The following is an 18,118-nucleotide window of genomic DNA, read 5'->3' as shown; positions in this document are numbered from 1 at the left end:
GTCTTTTTTCTTGATCTACAAAGCACTAGAAGAAAATGCTAATTTACATGTTGGGAAAAGACCTAGTTTGTGTTATTATGCTGTGGGTAAACATTACACAATTTTACAAAAGGAATTGTTGAGATAGCATGGTGCCTATGTGGACAAAGATGGAACATTGTGGGGGGTCTATCGTTCCTATTAAGTATTCAAAATAGTACAGGTGTATGAGGCCCTGAGTGTCTCTATTGGGTCTTTAACCTGATTAAATTTTGTTAGGGACCTAGAAAATGCTTGAAACGTTCCAACAAAAATACAACAAATTTTTAAACATGTATTCCTATTGAAAAAAAAAGCATAGGAATATTTTCCATGTTTTTCATGCTTTGTCATCTTGTTAAGATTTTTTTTTCCTAAGTTTAAACCCAGATGCAGAAGCTTATGAAATCTTGAATATAGGGTGTAATTAAAAAGCAGCCTGGGATTTTCATTAAATATAGCTTGCATGGTGTTTTGTGGTTTTTTGTTTTGTTTTGTATTTCATGCTCTCCCACTGCAAATCTCTCATCGAAGCGTAGTTGCTTTTGTCTATGTTCCCAGCTGTGTCTTACTTTTTTCACAGCCCTTTTACTTTCTTTCTGCAGTTGATTCAAGATATACATAATCCATGGAAAACAGCTGTAAAGCTAGAGAAGATAAGCAGGGGTATTGGAGAAGCCTTGCACTGTCAATCTAGTTGAGAGCTTTAGGGGAAAAAAGAAGGGATCCTGGCTGAGAAACACTTGGGGGGCTTAGGGAGGAAGTAAAAGCAGAGGACTGATATGGGGCTGTGATAGCTGCCTGTGCTCAGAGAGAAGTGGTAATATCTTTATTCTATTGCAGGTAGGAAATGCTTTGACAAATAACCAGACTTTAGTGATAAAAATTGCCTTCGGAGCATAGATCATGAAAACCCATGTAGTAATTTACATGTTAATAGAGAAAATAAATCATGATCACATTTCTGGTCTGTGTTTCTCTCTCTGTGTATAATCACACCTGTAAGTGTATTCCTATGGGTATTTTAAAAGTACTGGATCTTTGGAATAAATCTGAGCACTGGTGGTTTAACAGCGAGTCTTCTAGATTGTGCAGCTCCCAGAGACTTTTGGTAGCATCCACCCCTTTCTTACATGCAGTTGTCGCACTAGTGCCTAAGGCTAAAACACAACATAGTGAAAGTATGGATTTGGAAATGCAAACTGCAGGAAGAAAACAGGCTCTAACATTTTAACTTGTTTTGACAAGCAGTAAGTTCATATTTTATGGGAAATGTTGTTGTAGGTTTGTTTTCATTTGTTGAGACAATGATGTTACATGATTATTACTGGAAGATTCTTAAAACTTTTTTTTTTTTCTGCACATAAGAACTAGCAGGACTTGGCATATTAGCATTTCCTTGATGCTTTGTTTAACACTTGGAACCCTTTGAAGACCGAATTTGATTTGAAACATTATTTTGAATATCAACAAATAATAATAGTTTTATATCAATAATAATAATGGTAATTTTAATTTTTTTTAATAAGATTTAGTATGTCTTTGTAATGTTAGTACATTGATTACTACTGAAATAATAGTCATCTTCTGAGAACCTGCAATGTAATGTTGTTAATAAACTTTAAAATACAGAGTCTCTGCTGAATAATAATCACAGAAAACAGTGCGTAGACAGTGCCTCCAGAACACAACATAGAAATAATATCTATAAGGTAGCTTATTTCTGTGAGCAGGAAAAAGATCTTGAATAGTTTTCTAATGAGGAGTTTATGATGAGAATAATAACCTGTTGCTTCATCTTTATGATAAAGAATATAAATAGAAGTTTGCATCAGAATAATTAAACGGGAAGATCTTTAGAGTTTTTTAAGGTTCATCTGGCATTGGACTGCAATGTCCATTTGACCATAACAGTCCTTTCACACTGAGCAACTGCATTTATGACAACATATCTCAATGATGCTCCACAAATAAATACTGTACACAAATTAATATTGTGAACTGACTCTTTACTCTGAAGAATAATAAAAGCAGAGAAGAGCCAGAACCATTTGTTTTGTTTTGTTTTGTTTTGTTTTATTTATTTGCGGGAGCAGGGAGCATCTAGAAAATACCTTTTTTTTTCAATGCAGTTGGGAAACCCACTGATTCACTGCCATTCTGCAAGTGTCTGGCTGGTAGGAGTCTTTGAAGCTATAGTAAAGTTTAAAGAAAAAAAACCCTAAGTCCTTCCATCAGCAGAGATGCAAATTGGTGCATTCTGGAATGCCATCTGCTCTCCAACAGAATGTATTTTTACTAGAATGCAGTCAGTGTGGCTGAAGCTGCAACTTGCCATGTGTTTCAGAGTTTTCCTGTATTGTATTTGCCCCACCACGCTGAATACTTCTGAAATCTTCAATTTATTTATTAAATGTTAGACTGGTGGATCTGAAGTGTGTACCGTCTGTAAGAAAAGGAGACTCAAGCTCATCATCATAGTTATTTAAAGTATTATATTGATTTTTTTTGTGTCTTTTCAGAATGATTTTTCTTAGAATACTAATAGAGCAAACAGAAGAAAGTATTTTTGATTCATTCAGATGCTCATATACAGACTACTGCCATTTGCACTTTATGGAAGTGGGCAGTTTTCTGTCATTAGAAGAGGTGTATTTTTAAATTCACTAGGAATTTTTCCCCAGCTTTCTGGAGCTTGTTCATCAGAATGTGCTGTCAAATGCTATCTCATGCCTTCCTAACCTGTGGAAAAACTTTATTTGGTTGGAGGTGCTTGTGAAAATAATGATGCTTTGACTTTTCTTTGCTGCTCTCTTCAACTTTGTAGATGTATGAAATTTTCATGTTTTTTAAAAAAGTAGAAGTCTTCCATTGTACATGTTTCTGCAAATTATATTTGATAGTTTATGGACATTGGAGGATTTTTTCTTTGATTCAAGCAACTCATCAGTCAGACTTCTCTTAAAGGGAAATATAAAGTCTCTGTTCTCTCCTGGTGGCTCTTGAAAAACACTTGATTTTTTTGCAAATAAAATGGGCATAGCTGTGTTTTGGAATGCATGAAGTGACTCACTGAGAGGTCAGCTGGGCAATGGCATTTGTCAGTTTTGTTTCTTTCCTGTCTTCCTTCAAATCTTGCATATGCCTCTGCCTCCCTAAAAAAGGCTGAAAACCTATTCCTGTTCTGAATGTAGTACACCTCGTTTAGTATATCATTAAGCACTAATTATTGATTTTATTAAAGCTGGAAATAATACAAATGTGAATATGTATTAAAGCTGTCCTCATGTAATTCTCATTCACTTTGGACAAGGATATTCACTTTGGAATAGGAAATCTTAATACGTCCTATTTTGGTCACATCTTTGAATTCTTCTCTGAAGATGTACATTCTCTGGAGATACACCACATTTGTGTCTCTATCTTTCCCATAAAGTTACATGATTTCTTACATCTTGCCAGTTGTGCTTTCTTGTAGATGTGACGTTATTCCATGCTCCTGAGCCCAAATAGAGAGCAACTCTCCAAATACTGAGGGTCTACTGATTCTAATGGAGGGTTTCTGGAAGCCGCTGTGCATGGCCATAGGTGATTTTATTTGATTTGATTCAGAAAGCCACTGAGCTATTGCTGGTCATCAGTATCACACTGAACAGTAGGAAAGAAGATTTCTGACTGCAGGAATTGTTTTCTTTCTTCTTTTGATTGTCATGCTCTGAGTGTCTCTATAAATACTAATGAACTGTTATATTTGTATTCTGAATAGACAACATTCAAGTGTTCATAAAGTCTATTGTGTTACAGTCTACTGTGTAATTTCAGAAACTACTGGTGAATGTTGCCTAAAGAAAAAGAAGGTTTTTTGCATTTTACTTGCATTATGTTATTGTCCTAACATTACCACCAGCAGACCATGCTGTACTGGTTTTTGGTGCAATACCATTAAGGGTAACATAATTATACAGAGTATAGTTAGATATCTAGGTCATTGTATACAGCACGATAAACTTTTGTGCCAGGACAAAGGTTAGTAAATGTTGTATTTCATCCTGGAAGACTGTTAAATAAGGCTAAAGGCAGTGTATGCAAGCGCTTGTTTGTGCTGCCTATTCGTGATTCCTTTTATCTGGTGCAGATCTAGCTGGAGAAGTAGGAACAGCCAGTAGCTGACAGCTTATTGTGGAAAGGGAAGAACTTGCTAAGCAGATTTCCACTGACCTTTTCCTGGATCTGGTTCTGTTCAGTATTTTCATGAATTATCTGGATGAAGGAATAGCACATTTTCTTAACACATTTTCAGAAAGTACTCAACTCAATACCAGACTGCCAGAATGCTGGGGAACAGATTTACATTTAAAAATCATTGTGACAAATTAAAGAAGCAATACGGAAAAATTAAGGAAGCTCTTCAACAAGGTCAAGCGCAAGGCAGGGCTAATGAGAATGCAAATAGAGGCTATTGAGCAATCGACAGCACAACAGTTTTGTGAATATATGGCTTTTTGTGGATCACTAAACAAACACAAGTTTGTACTGTTAAAAAAAAATGGGCTCCATAGTAGGAAGCAGAGATTAGAAACATGTTCTGTAGGGAATAGGGAATAGTCCCGTTTTTTTCTGCTGAACGCTAGGATGGCCTTGGTTGAAGAGCTCTGAAGTAATTTGCTTGGTGTTGGAACCCTGAAGAGTTGCAGAGTTTCCTTGAGTGGAGGACAAGTAGAGTACAAATAAGATAAATATCGCTTCACTTGCACAGCTTTTAAGAGCTCTTCATAACTTGGCTTAGTGCTTATTAACATCTGAACTTCAAAATCTTATCTTTAAAAGAAAGCAAGACTCCTTTCCTTGTGATTGTAAATAATTAACTCTAAAGCCTAGTCCACTCAAAGCGGCCTGTATTTTCCTGTTTCTAAATCTGGTGATTCACATGCAACACAGCAAATAATATTCAGTCTTATACATTTTTTATTGATTTTGTCTATGTGAATTTCTCTTGATTTGAAATGTTGGAAGAAAGATGAATAGCAAAAGACTTATGACACATTGCATATTCACAAACGAAAGATGTTGCCTCCACCCTCTGTTCATGTTTGCATGGTCTGTGAGGGAACTGGCCAATAATAGCCATTTTGGAGTCTCTCTTTTGGGTGTGTTGTTTCTAAGCTAAACTTCTAGTACTGCTGGTAGTCTAAATATTTAACTTTTAGTATTCTTAGTACACACACCTGTGCAGGACTGTGTCCTGCAGCCACAGGACTGGGTATTTAGTTATTTTTATGGGCCGGACAAAGGAGTCATGCACAAATAGATTTTTTTTTCCTCATCTCTTTGAATGAATTCTTCTAGGTCAGAAAGCTGATGAAATCCCTGATGGCAGTTGTATTCTTGTTCTTTTTGCTACTGGCCATAACCTAGCCAAATATAATCAATCCAAGACTGAAAAGAAATTGCCAAAAAAAAAAAAAGAAAAAGAAAATCTGAGGTTGGATGTAACAAACCGACATATCCCCTAAAGTAGAATGCAATTGAATATCTGATTTCATTTTTTACAAGAATATGTGAAAATTGTAGGTAAAACTGGAGTGACTAACAGTGATTGGAGCATAATTTTGTAAATTTCCCATGATATCTATTCACAGCATATGGAATTAGACTTCATTATAATTGTTACAATAGCAGTTAGAGCACTTTTCATAGTGCTCCCATGATGCTTGCCTGGAGACTATGTAGCTCTGTAATATGCATTTAGGGAAGTCATCATTGGCTTTGGAGAGAAATCTCATGCATTCTTCAGCATGTTGTTAGATTTGGCTGTATGTAATGAGAAGGGCTAAAGGACTTGTCTTTAGTAAACTAGGAAAACAACAATCCTTGCCAACGGTGTCTCAATGTGATCAGCAAAGTATATGTAATTCAAATATTTTTATCATAGCACTTTGTTCAGTAGGTGTTTGCAGTTTGTCAGTGTTTTGTATGTATTAAAAAACATGCATTTTTGACTTCATTATGTTAGGTAATATCCAGTTCATAGAATTGAAATCCTCAAATCAAATGTTTCAAATAATTAAATAAAAAAATTGTTTCATAGTTTCTAGTGTTCAGTGACATTTGAGTACAAACTCTAAATTAAAATGTGAATGCCATTAACTTATCTTTTTCTCTTGCACACAGTTAACCTATTGTTTTGCTTGTTGATATGCTTTCTGTGGTGTTGCCCTCTGACTGGAACAGCTGGAGTTCACATAGAATTCAAGAAAAAAAAAGTGTTGCTTTTAATGTAGGACTTTTCTCTCCTGGCTGCAAATTACTACCATCGATTTCAATAAGACGTGTCACTCAAAGGGGGTATTTAACCTGATGAGAGCTATGTTGAGCTGTTTTCAAAGAGCAAGGTACTTTTCAGCACTATGGAAGCTGGGGACTAATTTGCAGATATTGTACTACTGCCCTGCTTAAGCACAGTCTCTGCCTTTGTTGTGCATCAGGGACTAGGATTTTTTCAGTTATTTATAAAAATAAATAGTCAAAAGATCTGATTTTACACATTTCTCTCTACTTGTAAGCATGTCTATTTAGTTATGGGATATATCTGTTAAGTGTTAGTGACATGATGATAAATGATAGATGGTATTCTGAAAGAGAGACAATAACCTCACAATTAAAAATGAATGATTTTATTGAATCTTATTCACTTTACATGTGCTCAAGATTTGATCTGCAAAATGGTTCTCTTCCAAATCCGTGATTACCTCCATAGGTACACATTTGTAGAAGAGGTTCTCCATGTAGTTTGTCAGTAGTTCAGAGCAAGTTTGTCTGGGGTCCAATTAATATACGTAATCACAAATGTTCAGTACTCTTCAGGTACCTCTGGACAGAGCAGATACTGCAAAAGATAAAGTACCAAGATTATCTTAATCTTGTTATCTACTGCAGTTGTGGGTATGCGGACCAGGGCCCCTTACCATATTGCAGGGAGCAGTAGAGGGCAACACTGTGTTGTTTTCTCCATAAATGAAGAGGTTACCATGTAAATGTGGATAAAGTGTTTGCTTGCAGTGAGGCTGTGGCTGAGGCATACACAAGATCGCATAAGGCAGGGACCATCCTTGGTCAAATGCAGACATAATGGTTGTGAATTCCTGACATTATCCCCCCAATCAATGTAAATTCTTGACATTATCCCTCAAATTAGTGTCTCCGCTATGACCTGTTACCAAAAGGGCTTTTTCAGTGTTTGGCACCAAAAGTGCATGCTCTTTTCTCACTTCTAGCCCATTGTATAAAGACCAAGGATTCAGAAGTTGATTTGTTCCTTTTTTAAGAAGCGCATTGTCTTTAAGTGAACATTAATAAATTAAGGGCCCATTCAGCATAAAATTGTATCTAGTGCAAAACATTAAATAACTGAGAACAGAATTTGACTTTTACCTTTTATAAGAACCCTACATAGAAGACACTTGTATTTTATGAGAACCCAAACTGAAGGCACCGTGCCGTGGTGGGTAGTGGATGCTATCTGTGAATTAAGATTGTCCTGATTCCTCTACTTTGTTGATTTATTGTTTTTTAGGGGTTTTTTTTGTTCATCTTGATATAGACAGTCTCATTAGCAACTGTAAATAATTCATTTTCTTGGAAGAATTAGCCATGGATTTTTTAAAGATTATTGTATAGACATGAAAAAGAGACTAGGAAGTAAGCTGTGGAAAAGCTGGAAAAATAAATGAAGGATGGAATGAAAACCATAACTCTGCAGATGAGAATGTATGTACTGTAGATGAGAATTCATGTAAAGATTATGTTCTCTTTATTGTGAATGTTAAAATGGCATTGCATTCCTTTTGTAGAAGAAGCATATTAATAAACTATATGAAATATAAAAGTTAGCAAAAAAAATTTGAAAGTATTTACATGCAAGTTGCTTGATTAACATTGCTTAGAGAAAACAACTTACAATATTTGGTGTGTCTCCAAAGAAAAGATCATGAAAAATAAAACTCGTGATAGCACAGTACAACTTAGAGTTCAAGTTTTATATCCGATCTTTAAAAAGTCAATATTTTAGAGGATCTAGATTTATTAGAGGTTCCTGTCTATAGAATGTACAAAATCATAAAAGCCACAAGTTTTCCAGTTGTTACTAAAAATACAGAGCTTAACCTACATTGACATAGATACTTATGGATATGCGTGATAGGTATACTTATATATCTTTTTCATTAGCAGATATTTTTTCTGAATGTATACACCTCTGTTTTGTTTTTTATTTCAACGATTTGTCTGTTGGCTTTTTTATTTGTATTTTTTTTTCCCCAAAAGTAAAATGTATTGCCCTCAGCACAATATTAAAAAGAAGATAACGTAGAAAAGCTCAGTAAGGCTTCCTGAGTCTATGGCCGTTTTTCTTTTTTTTTAAATAGTAAAAGGCTTACTTCTGGCTTCTTACACCATCAGTGTATTTGATCCAATAATATACTATGTTAGAAAGCATTTAAGCTCAAAATTTTTGAGAACATAAGCAAAAACATCTATATCTTAAAGGCAGAATAGTACAGTACCTGGAAGACTTTTTTTTTTTTTTTTTTGGCTTGAATTGAAAATGCAATAACACAAATAGAAATGTTTTCAGCAAGAAATATCCAATATAAAGCTTACATGTTGTTAATACAATTTTAATAGCCTTGTTGTCAATGCCAGAGTCCTAATGCTTTCGTGAAATCTAAATTTGAATGTGTTTTCTTATATCCATGATTTCCTGTGAGTTTGATAAATTGGTGTTTGGAGTTTTTGCTTTGTTCTGTTTCATTTCTTTTTATGGAATTGCTACAACCAAATAATTTGTGAGAAGGCGTATTTGCTTGTGAAGTGTGAGATAAAAGAACCTCCTGTAACAATGGGGTAACTACTGAGCACTTGAACTGTGGAGCAAACCAGCAGAACAGAAGATACATGGTAATTGAAGGCTGATGGAGCTAGTCATCATGGACTGTGGCTGCTGGACAAAGCCTTCCTATTTCAGAGATGACCTTGTATTTTCTGTTTCATGTGCAGTGTTTCCTTTCCTTGGTATCTAGAATTTGGGAAAAAGCATAAACATTAAATTACATTATAAAAGCAACATGAAACCTATCCTGCTACTGTAGTTATTTCTCGTTTATAAGCTAGACAAAGATATGGAAAGATATTGGAGGATTAATCTAGATCTATTTTGGCTACTAATGTGCTGCTGAATTTCATGAAGTCTTGTGACTTCGTATGTAGAGCAATTCACCTCTAGATACAAGGCATTCTCCATTGTTTGAAGTTCCTAAATTAATACTTGATTTATGTCTAAAAAGCTATTTGACTGTAAGATGAAATCCTCTTAAAGCAATCTTACGTAAGGGTTACATTGTATAAGAGATCCCATTTGCTTCTCATAGATGATCTTGTTTGGTCTCACAGTCAATGATTAAAAAATATGTATGTAGACATCTGTCATCATTGTGATAAAAATGTCAAATGACATCTTATTTTTTAGCATGTTTCCTACTTTTTATTGCCTCTGTTCTTCCATAGATGTTTTCTTGCCTTTCCATGCGTTCTTTCTCAAAATTAGCTCTCTGAATTTATATTTCTGGGAGAAAAAAATGCTTATGGCTATAGTAATTGTTTCTTGTTCTGTGCTCTTAAGGAACTCTTTACAATGTTTCCTCTTACCTTTTCATCCTTCAAAATAGCTGACCTTGCTTTTAGTTCAAAAACTTGTAGAAAGCAGAGTATAAGTAGAATATTTTAATATTGTGATGTTTTAGTTCAAAAAGTTGTAGAGAGCAGAGTATAAATAGAATATTTTAATTTTGTGAAGTAATCATTCTTTCAAAAATATTTTTATGGGGAAAGAACTTATTAGCAAATAAACTGCAAAAGGTAGGAAGGGCAAGACATTTGGATAAAAATGAGATTGAGATTTATTAGTGACTTTTGGCTTCCTGAATCTAGACTGAATTTTATTAAACTATGAACTATAATAAAACTAATCATATCTAAATATCTCACCTATTAATCATTATGAAACTAGAAATAAAACATTCTTCCATAGCAAAGCTGCAGTTGAATAAGGGGAATAATACATAGAATCATAGAATGCTGAAGGTTGGCAGGGACCTCTAGAGGTCATCTAGTCCAACCCCCCTGCACACACAGGGTCACCTAGAGCACGTGGCACAGGACTGCGTCCAAGCGGGTTTGGAAGATCTCCAGAGAAGGAGACTCCACAACCTCTCTGTGCAGCCTGTTCCAGTGCTCTGGCACCCTCACTGTTAAGAAATTTTTCCTTAAGTTCCTGTGGAACTTTTGATGCTTCAGTTTCATAGTTTGTATTCTTGTCATGTGACATTCTCTTCCTCTCACATGGTATTTTTTCTTTTTAGGATTTTAATACTTTAATATTTTGCATAGAGAGTAGAAAGGAAATGTTCACTTAATGCAAACTAATCTTTCACCAGATTCTAATCTGTCCGAGTACATTTTCCTTAATACAGTTATTCATTCTTTTACTCTTAAAAATCGTCACTTCAGTGAATACTTGCTGAAATTTCAGTTCCTCCTGGAGTCAGTAAAAAAATGCTGTTTAACTCTAGTTGGGACTGGCTCAAATTTCATATATGTAGTCTTTTTGAAGCCAATGAAAATCGTCATTGCAGATCTCATTCAAAAGAAATATGTATTTGCAGATCCTGTACAGATGGTGAGATAAGGAAAGATAAGGATTCTATTCTAGTGCCAAGTTTTCATGATTAGCTAATCATAGTCCTAGAAAGTAGATAACATGTACTGATCCATGCAGACTTTAGTTATGTACCTGTACGTTTAAAGGTGTTATCACTGGAAAGTGAATGTATAAATTTGCACCAAGCCAATTGTATCATTTATTCCAAGTTCATGAACACTTCTGATTCTGGGTTTTATTAAGTGTACAAAATTGTTTACTATCCAATTGCAAACGTTAACTTTTATGTTAACATACCATTGGGTTTTTTTTTTTAATGTGGTTAAACCGTTAACTACCATACACAGAATTCTAGCCAAAGTTAAAAATATAGATACTCATATATATACATTGAAAAAAAATGCAATATGGTATTTATTGGTTACTTAGAAGTGTCTTTTATAACTAACCAAGTTGGCACCGGATTATTCAGATCATCCTGAAGGAATGCCAGTAAAAATTGTATAATAGCCAACTGCGTCATTGTCTTCATCACCTTTTCTTTCTGCAGTGTTGAAATGACATTCCTATATAAAGTTACCTAGTGCTTCCATTAAATCATGATGATTTTTTATTTATAATGATGATTTTATTTTTCATATGTCAAAGGCTCATAGTGAGTTTTTCCTTACTATTTTAGTTGGAATATTCTACCATTTTGGATAATAAATACACACTGAAACTATGTGTGCTTGTTGCATTCAGCAGTATCTCAGTGCTTCAGAGAAGGGTGGAGGAATTGGGTATTTAGAAGGAGAAGAGGGAGAATAGGAAAGTGCTTGTTTTTCTGGGTGCATGTGTTGTGGTATGGCAGTTAATCTGATGTGCTGAATGCAGCACCTTCTGAGGACACCAGTGACCAAGCTGGACCTGTGCTGTCCCCCCAAGGCAGTGAACTTCCTTTTGCCCAGCTTTGACAAGGCTGAGGGACACTATCTACTGTAGTTGTTATTGCTGTTTGAAGGAATAAGACCAGCCAGGACAGAAACAGCTTGAGATCAAAGGCAGCAGATGAGGTCAGAGAGAGGTTTTGGAGATAAGGGCAAAGAAGAGCAGGAGGACATGGAATTATAAGATGTATGTGATGGAGAATAAAGGGCAAAGGCTATGTGATGCCTAGGAAAAAAAAGTTGTAATCACCACAGAACCCCACCATCCGGGTTTCTTGAGTTCCAGCACTGCACTATGGTCAGCTAAAAGCCATATAACATACCTTGTCTGCTCTGGTAGTGGTGAAGGTTGCAAGACAAAAGAGAACATTTAAGGTAATTGAATGCTCTAAAGGCAGGTTGTATCCATACACTACTTCTTACCAGTATATCTTTTATAGATAGTGGAAAATTTGCTGAGACCAAAATACCCTCAAATGACCTCCAATTGTATTTTCTTTACTTCCTCATGCTAAACACACCCAACTGCAAATGACATTCATAAACTGTGCTTTGATTACATAGAGAGGAATATAAATGTGAGTATTCTGACAAATCATATTTGTGCCATCCTGAGTTCAGTACCAAACTGAAAAGTTACTTGGCAAATTATCTGTTCTTCTGTTTTATTGCCTGAGAAAGGAGGGATACTACCCTCTCTGAAAAGTGGTTGTTATAAACCAGGAGGACAGTTTTAATATGCAAACAAACAAACAAACAAAAAAAACACCACTGCAATTAGACAGATGAACATACAGAAAATTCATGGGAAAATGTTCTCTGACTTTCAAGGTTTGGAAGATGTCCTGAAAAAAAAAAGAAAAAGAAAAAAGAAATGGCTTCAAGTCTAGTGCAACTCAGCCTACTTGTGAATGAGAAAAAGAAAATGCTAAAGAATTATGCTTCAATATGTAGTTCATCATTGCTTTTCATTTGTGAGAAATAGCTCTGTTCAAGGATGAGAAGAAGGATTGATTTCTATGAACTCTAGGTTAGAGGCATGAAAAGAATGATTATTTTTCCAGTTTTGTGATCCATAGCAGTGTCGTTCACTTTATAATGAGGCTACAATTTCAAATGTTTCAGAGAATTAGTATGTGTTTGCAAGATGTGTTAGGAAACTCTTACAAACTCTCACTATTTACAGCAGGTCAAAAACATGGTAATAGTTATCTATAATAGTTTCCACCATCCTCTATAAGCTGCTGATACATATGTTTATAAGATGTTTATGAGCAATAATAAGAACCAATGTACCCATCTTAACTGCATGAAGTAATGTAATGCATGGGTTTGTAATGGGCTAACCATTTGCTCTGTGTTCTTAGTGGGAGAAGCAGATTAAATTCTTCATAATTTGTATAACCCCTGAGCAACTAGCTTGCTTCATTACTGTCCCTCCAGCTTGATAGTGATTTTGAAGAAGACAAATGGCATTCTGCATTAACTCGGTCAGAAGTCATTTTGCAATTAAACAGGCTGACTGTGTTATGCCTGATTGATTTGTATTTCATGCAGGGAATTCTCTGCGCCTGTAACTTGTATGTTGATTAACCACTAGATGAAAATATGTCTCATTAAACTGCAGTAAACCTAATGTAATGAAGAGTATATAAAAGCTCATCACAACATAATTTTCTCTGCATTTTCATGATCATCAGTGTCCCATACATGCAAGCATTCATTTGTGTTATGTAGTTTCTTTCAAAGGTATGAACGTGGAAGTTTTTGCATGCATAGACATCAAATATTTCAATTAATATTTTATCTGGAAATGTTGCAATAATTTATTTTGCAATCTCTAACGATGCCTATAAAAAGAAAATTTTCTTAGATATGTACAGATCTCTTTTCCAATATTTTCGATTAATCAATTCTTCTCTCATAAGAAGCACTACCAACTTTAACACGACTAAATGCAAACACTGTGGTTGTTTATAAAATATCGCAGAATCACAGAATCACAGAATGGTTGAGGTTGGAAGGGACCTCTAGAGATCATTCAGTCTGACCCCCCTGCTCCAGTAGGAATGCCTAGAGCACATGACACAGGGTGGCATTCAGGTGGGTTTGGAAGATCTCCAGAGAAGGAGACTCCACAACCTCTCTGGGCAGCCTGTTCCAGGGCTCTGTCATCCTCACAGTAAAGTTATTCCTCATATGGAGATGGAACTTCTTGTGTTTCAGTTTGTACCTATTACCCCCTGTTCTGTCACTGGCCATCACTGAGAAGAGTTTGGCCCCATCTTCTTTATATTCTCCTCTCAGATATTTATACATATAGATCAGATCCCCTTTCAATGTTCTCCGGGTTAAACAGGCCCAGCTTGCTTAGCTATTCCTCACATCTGTAATGTTTTATATGAATCTGAAACAAAGATGTTTTATTGCTTCTGATTTGTGGTATTTGCTGTTCTTCTCAGTGTGGAGCCATAATAAAATCAGAAGCAGTCAGTGTTACAAGGATCCATAAAAATGCTCAGAGTGAGTGAGAAATACTGAGCCTGTTTTGTTTACAGCATTGGAAAATCCACTCTGTTAAACCTTTGGCATTAAAAACTGAGAAAATCTTCTCTTGTGACTTCAATAAGATTAATATTGCCACTATAAACAATATCAGCACAGAACTAGTCCATCATTCAAATACAAATTGTCCCTCAAGCAATAGCACTGCCATCAAGCCACTGCTGCATGTGCCTATGTTCTGCAGAGCATTATCATATCTTCAAGTGACTTCAACTATTTTTCATGCAATAAAGCTTGAAGGAGACATTCAGAGGAAAAGACTTGGCACTGATATTTTGGAATTACTGGTTTTTAGGCCCTCTTTCACTCTTATAACTACAGGCACTTAACTGAGAAAACTATGGCAGCTGCTCTAGTTCCTTCTGTAAGGAAGGGAGAAGAGACATTTCAGAATGCAGTTAAGTGAAAAACTGAGGTACAATTAGTGCAAAGTGCCATTAGATGCAATCAAAGGCGAGCCCTGCAGATACCTAAAACTCCTATAGCAAGCAAGTATATCTGGTCATAACTGAAGTGGCCTATTGTCTAAAATTTGATAACAAAGATCTAGACTAGATCCACATTTATAATTATTCTTTCTCTAGATAGCACTGATTCAGGTGAATAGGAGTTGATTCTTATTAGATCTTGCAGCTACTTCCATAATATAACTTTAAAGAAATATAAAGGATTGAAGAACAACATAAAAGATGGTGCCAGTTATGGATAAAATGATAAAGAAGGTGAGAAATGATTGATAGAAAGGCCCTCAAGTAGTAAATAAAAAAGATAAAAGAGGTATTTGTGAGAATTAAATGTTTAAATGTTGCAATGAATATTTACTCAAAAGAGCAATGAATTTTTACTGAATCTGTACTATTTGAAAATATTTGTGGTGTGAGATCACCTCATTGTGGGTGTTTGTCTTATACCTGTATATTTTACTGGAGTTACAATGTTAATTTGATTTTAAGTTGAGGAGACAAGCCACCTGTTTACAGTTGAGCACATACTCAGTACCTTACTAAATGGAGCCTCATGTCAGTACCTAAATAGCAACTGAGCCAATTTCCCTGACAAGCTGCAAGATGTGCAGCCAAGAGCTTTTTCTTAAATTAGGTCTTTGTTGGAATCATAATTGACAGAGCTTGGAGAGGTGGTGCTGATATGTTAAAGGAAGCCTACAATGTGCAGGATAATCACGTAGCTATCAAAAAAACAGAAAAAAAATAAACTATAAAAAGAATAGCTAGCATCCTATCTGATTAACAAAGAGGTTGAGGCATTTTGCTTTAAATAATAACTTCCACAGCATTTCAGGATTGTGTATCCCTGTATTGTGAAGAGCTGTGGAGCAGAAGAGAAAGATGCAGTATAGTTTATGTTGTGCAGCTTCTGCCAGAGCTTGGAATTTACCTTCACAAATGAAAATTGAGCGCTTTGGTGGTGACTTATGATTAGACTCTGTACTGCCCAGCCTGTCACAATAGCTCAGCTCTGCCATTTGCCAAGAGGTACAAATCACATAGATTGCTTTTTTTTTAAGGAGGAGGAAACTAAGTAGAAGAGTGTTTATTACCTGTCATACAAATAAGTATATACATAGAACCCCTAATCTATAGGGGAAAGAAGGGACCTCCTTTTCCTTGCTGTATAAATTGCTACACTATACATTTTGGTGGAAATGAAAAGCATATTCATTTACGCTACATGTGCCTTTAGACATAATTGTTAAGAGCTTTTTCAATATCCCTTAGCTTGGTTAGATATAAAGTACATCTTTAATTGGTCTTTGAAAGTTTGTTACATGAGGTGGTGGTAACACAGAAATTATAGATAGCTCTGACAGGTGGATTTGCTAAATATAGTTGTTTTTTTAATTGTTCAGTATTTTTCTGTAGCAGGCATCTTAGAACTAGAACAGTATTTCATCTTTTTGTCTAAGAACCTGCTTTATACTGTTGCCACCATGCATCAAAACTAAATTATTTGAAATCCATTTAAGCAGCCCATTTGGGATTTAATTAAGAAATGCATTTGATACATATGGGAAAAATGCAAATCTAGCTTATGTTTCTGATATTGAGTATCATGATGGATTATTAGTGGTATTTCTCATTTTTTTCACAAAGAAAAGAAAGAACTTTTCAATTTATATATGCACATACTATAAAAAAGGTATTGGGCTTGTAAAGCAGGTCTTTGAAGGTATTAGTGTGTTTTTCCCATTTAAAAAAATGTGCCTTTTTCATTATTGGTGGTGCCTTATTGCAAACTTAAGACAAAAAACAACATAAAACAAAACAAAACTTGCACTTCATGATACATTTGAGTTCACACTGGACTTCTGACCTAAGTGGGCATTAAAATCCTAAGATTTCCAACTACAATTTCTCTAGGAATTGATTTAAATAAAGTCACTCCAATTCTCACTAATTGAAGACAGTTGGTCTCAAGGAGTAAATGCATGTATATTATTTAGGAAAATGTTTCTTACATCAGTATGTATGTATGTTTGTAGTACAACTGTACTGGCAAAAAATTGAAAAGAGAATACTTTAGAGGATAATCTTACATTCATATAAGGTGACCAGCCAGTAGATTATTTCATTTGACTTTTGTGAGCCTATTAAGGAAAAACGTTAGACAGAACTGGGCTGAAGTAAGAACTAGGATAGATTGCTTACCTTTCAACCACTTTATTCCTTTTTTTTTTTTTTTTTAATGCCTGCATAGTAGTTTCCAAATATATTCTGGATTTCAAATTAGGCTGAAGGAGGAATTAATCCACCTTCACTCTTTCAGTTGCCAGTATATGCGCATTTAGCTACATCAGAAAATACAATTTCTGAAAGACTGTAATAAAATTATATGTGTTTTGACCCTAGATGATTCCTCATATACAATTTCAGTTTGTATTGTTCTTTAAGACTCCTCTTTTGGATGGCTTGATTGTATTTATATTGTTCAATGTTGAGCCAAGCTTGTGTCAGCTTCTTGCAAATCCAGCACAACCAGACTGTGTCCCCATTGCTTCAAGTTGCCATTTTGACCAGTGGGATCTTACCAGCAAATGTGAATTAATGTAATTGTGAGAATGCATGACTAAAGATGCTTGAACTCCTTTCCAAAAGAGTCAACATAGAAATAAGTCCAAATGAGACATATAGAAATATGTCAAAACTCATTCACAAATCCTCTTAGCCTTGGTCCCATGTGTCTGCAGTGACTGAAAAGCTTACTCAGTGTAAAATGACTGCAAATGCTTAAAGAATAACATTTTGAATTTCTGTGCCCTACAAGTTAGCTAATATCCAATCATCCTTAACAGATAACAAGGCAAAGCAGATCCTGTTAGGTTAGTGAATTGAATGTGCAAGAGAAAGAGAAGATATCTGCATATCTGCATAAAATTTTCTTGCAACTAGCAAAGTTGCAAGAAAACCTCAAAACCATTTTGGGGTTTTCTGTAGCCAGTATTCTTTATACTACTTTTTTTCCACCATAGTCTTGGGAGCCAGAGTCTTGGAGTTAACTTTGTGGTGCAAGTAATTTTTGCTGCTTTACAGGTATTTTTTTTAATTGGAAACTTGTTTTCAAATAAATTAAATTTGAAGAGCAAGCTGCCTCCTAAATAAGATGGAAACAGGTACAGCAGTTGTTAATGCTTGATACAGCAAGGTGATAAAATTCTCATTTCCAATGGTTCTTGTGCTACTGGAGGAGTATGGCAGCAGAGTGGAGACATGTTCCAGGAAGGATGTTGCACCATCAGTGGAAGGCAATGATGTGGGACATATATGCCACAGTTCTTGCATAGCTTTTTACTACAGTGTAAGGTTGATCGTTGCTTTGCTTTTCTTTGTTCTGTATTGGGACGATATCAAGAAGGCTGCATTGCTTCTGCCTGGTG

The 18,118-nt window shown here is 35.3% G+C and overlaps 1 protein-coding gene and 1 long non-coding RNA gene across 3 annotated transcripts in view; one reads left to right on the top strand and one right to left on the bottom strand.

Annotated features, from left to right (window-relative positions):
- Positions 1-18,118, top strand: part of GPM6A (glycoprotein M6A) — a 110,836-nt gene that overhangs the window by 56,267 nt on the left and 36,451 nt on the right. The window lies entirely within an intron of this gene.
- On the bottom strand, positions 9,567-10,602 carry LOC148594691 (uncharacterized). The gene is made up of 2 exons (XR_015913373.1): positions 10,529-10,602; positions 9,567-9,740 (listed from the first exon to the last, which is right to left on the bottom strand). It is a non-coding gene; the product is annotated as an uncharacterized LOC148594691 (long non-coding RNA).

This window comes from Tinamus guttatus, unplaced genomic scaffold (assembly GCF_059628265.1).
Source record: "Tinamus guttatus ecotype Peru unplaced genomic scaffold, ASM5962826v1 Tinamus_guttatus_pri_ptg000213l, whole genome shotgun sequence".
Taxonomy (NCBI): Eukaryota; Metazoa; Chordata; class Aves; order Tinamiformes; family Tinamidae; genus Tinamus; species Tinamus guttatus.
This window is presented reverse-complemented; position numbering and strand designations above follow the sequence as displayed.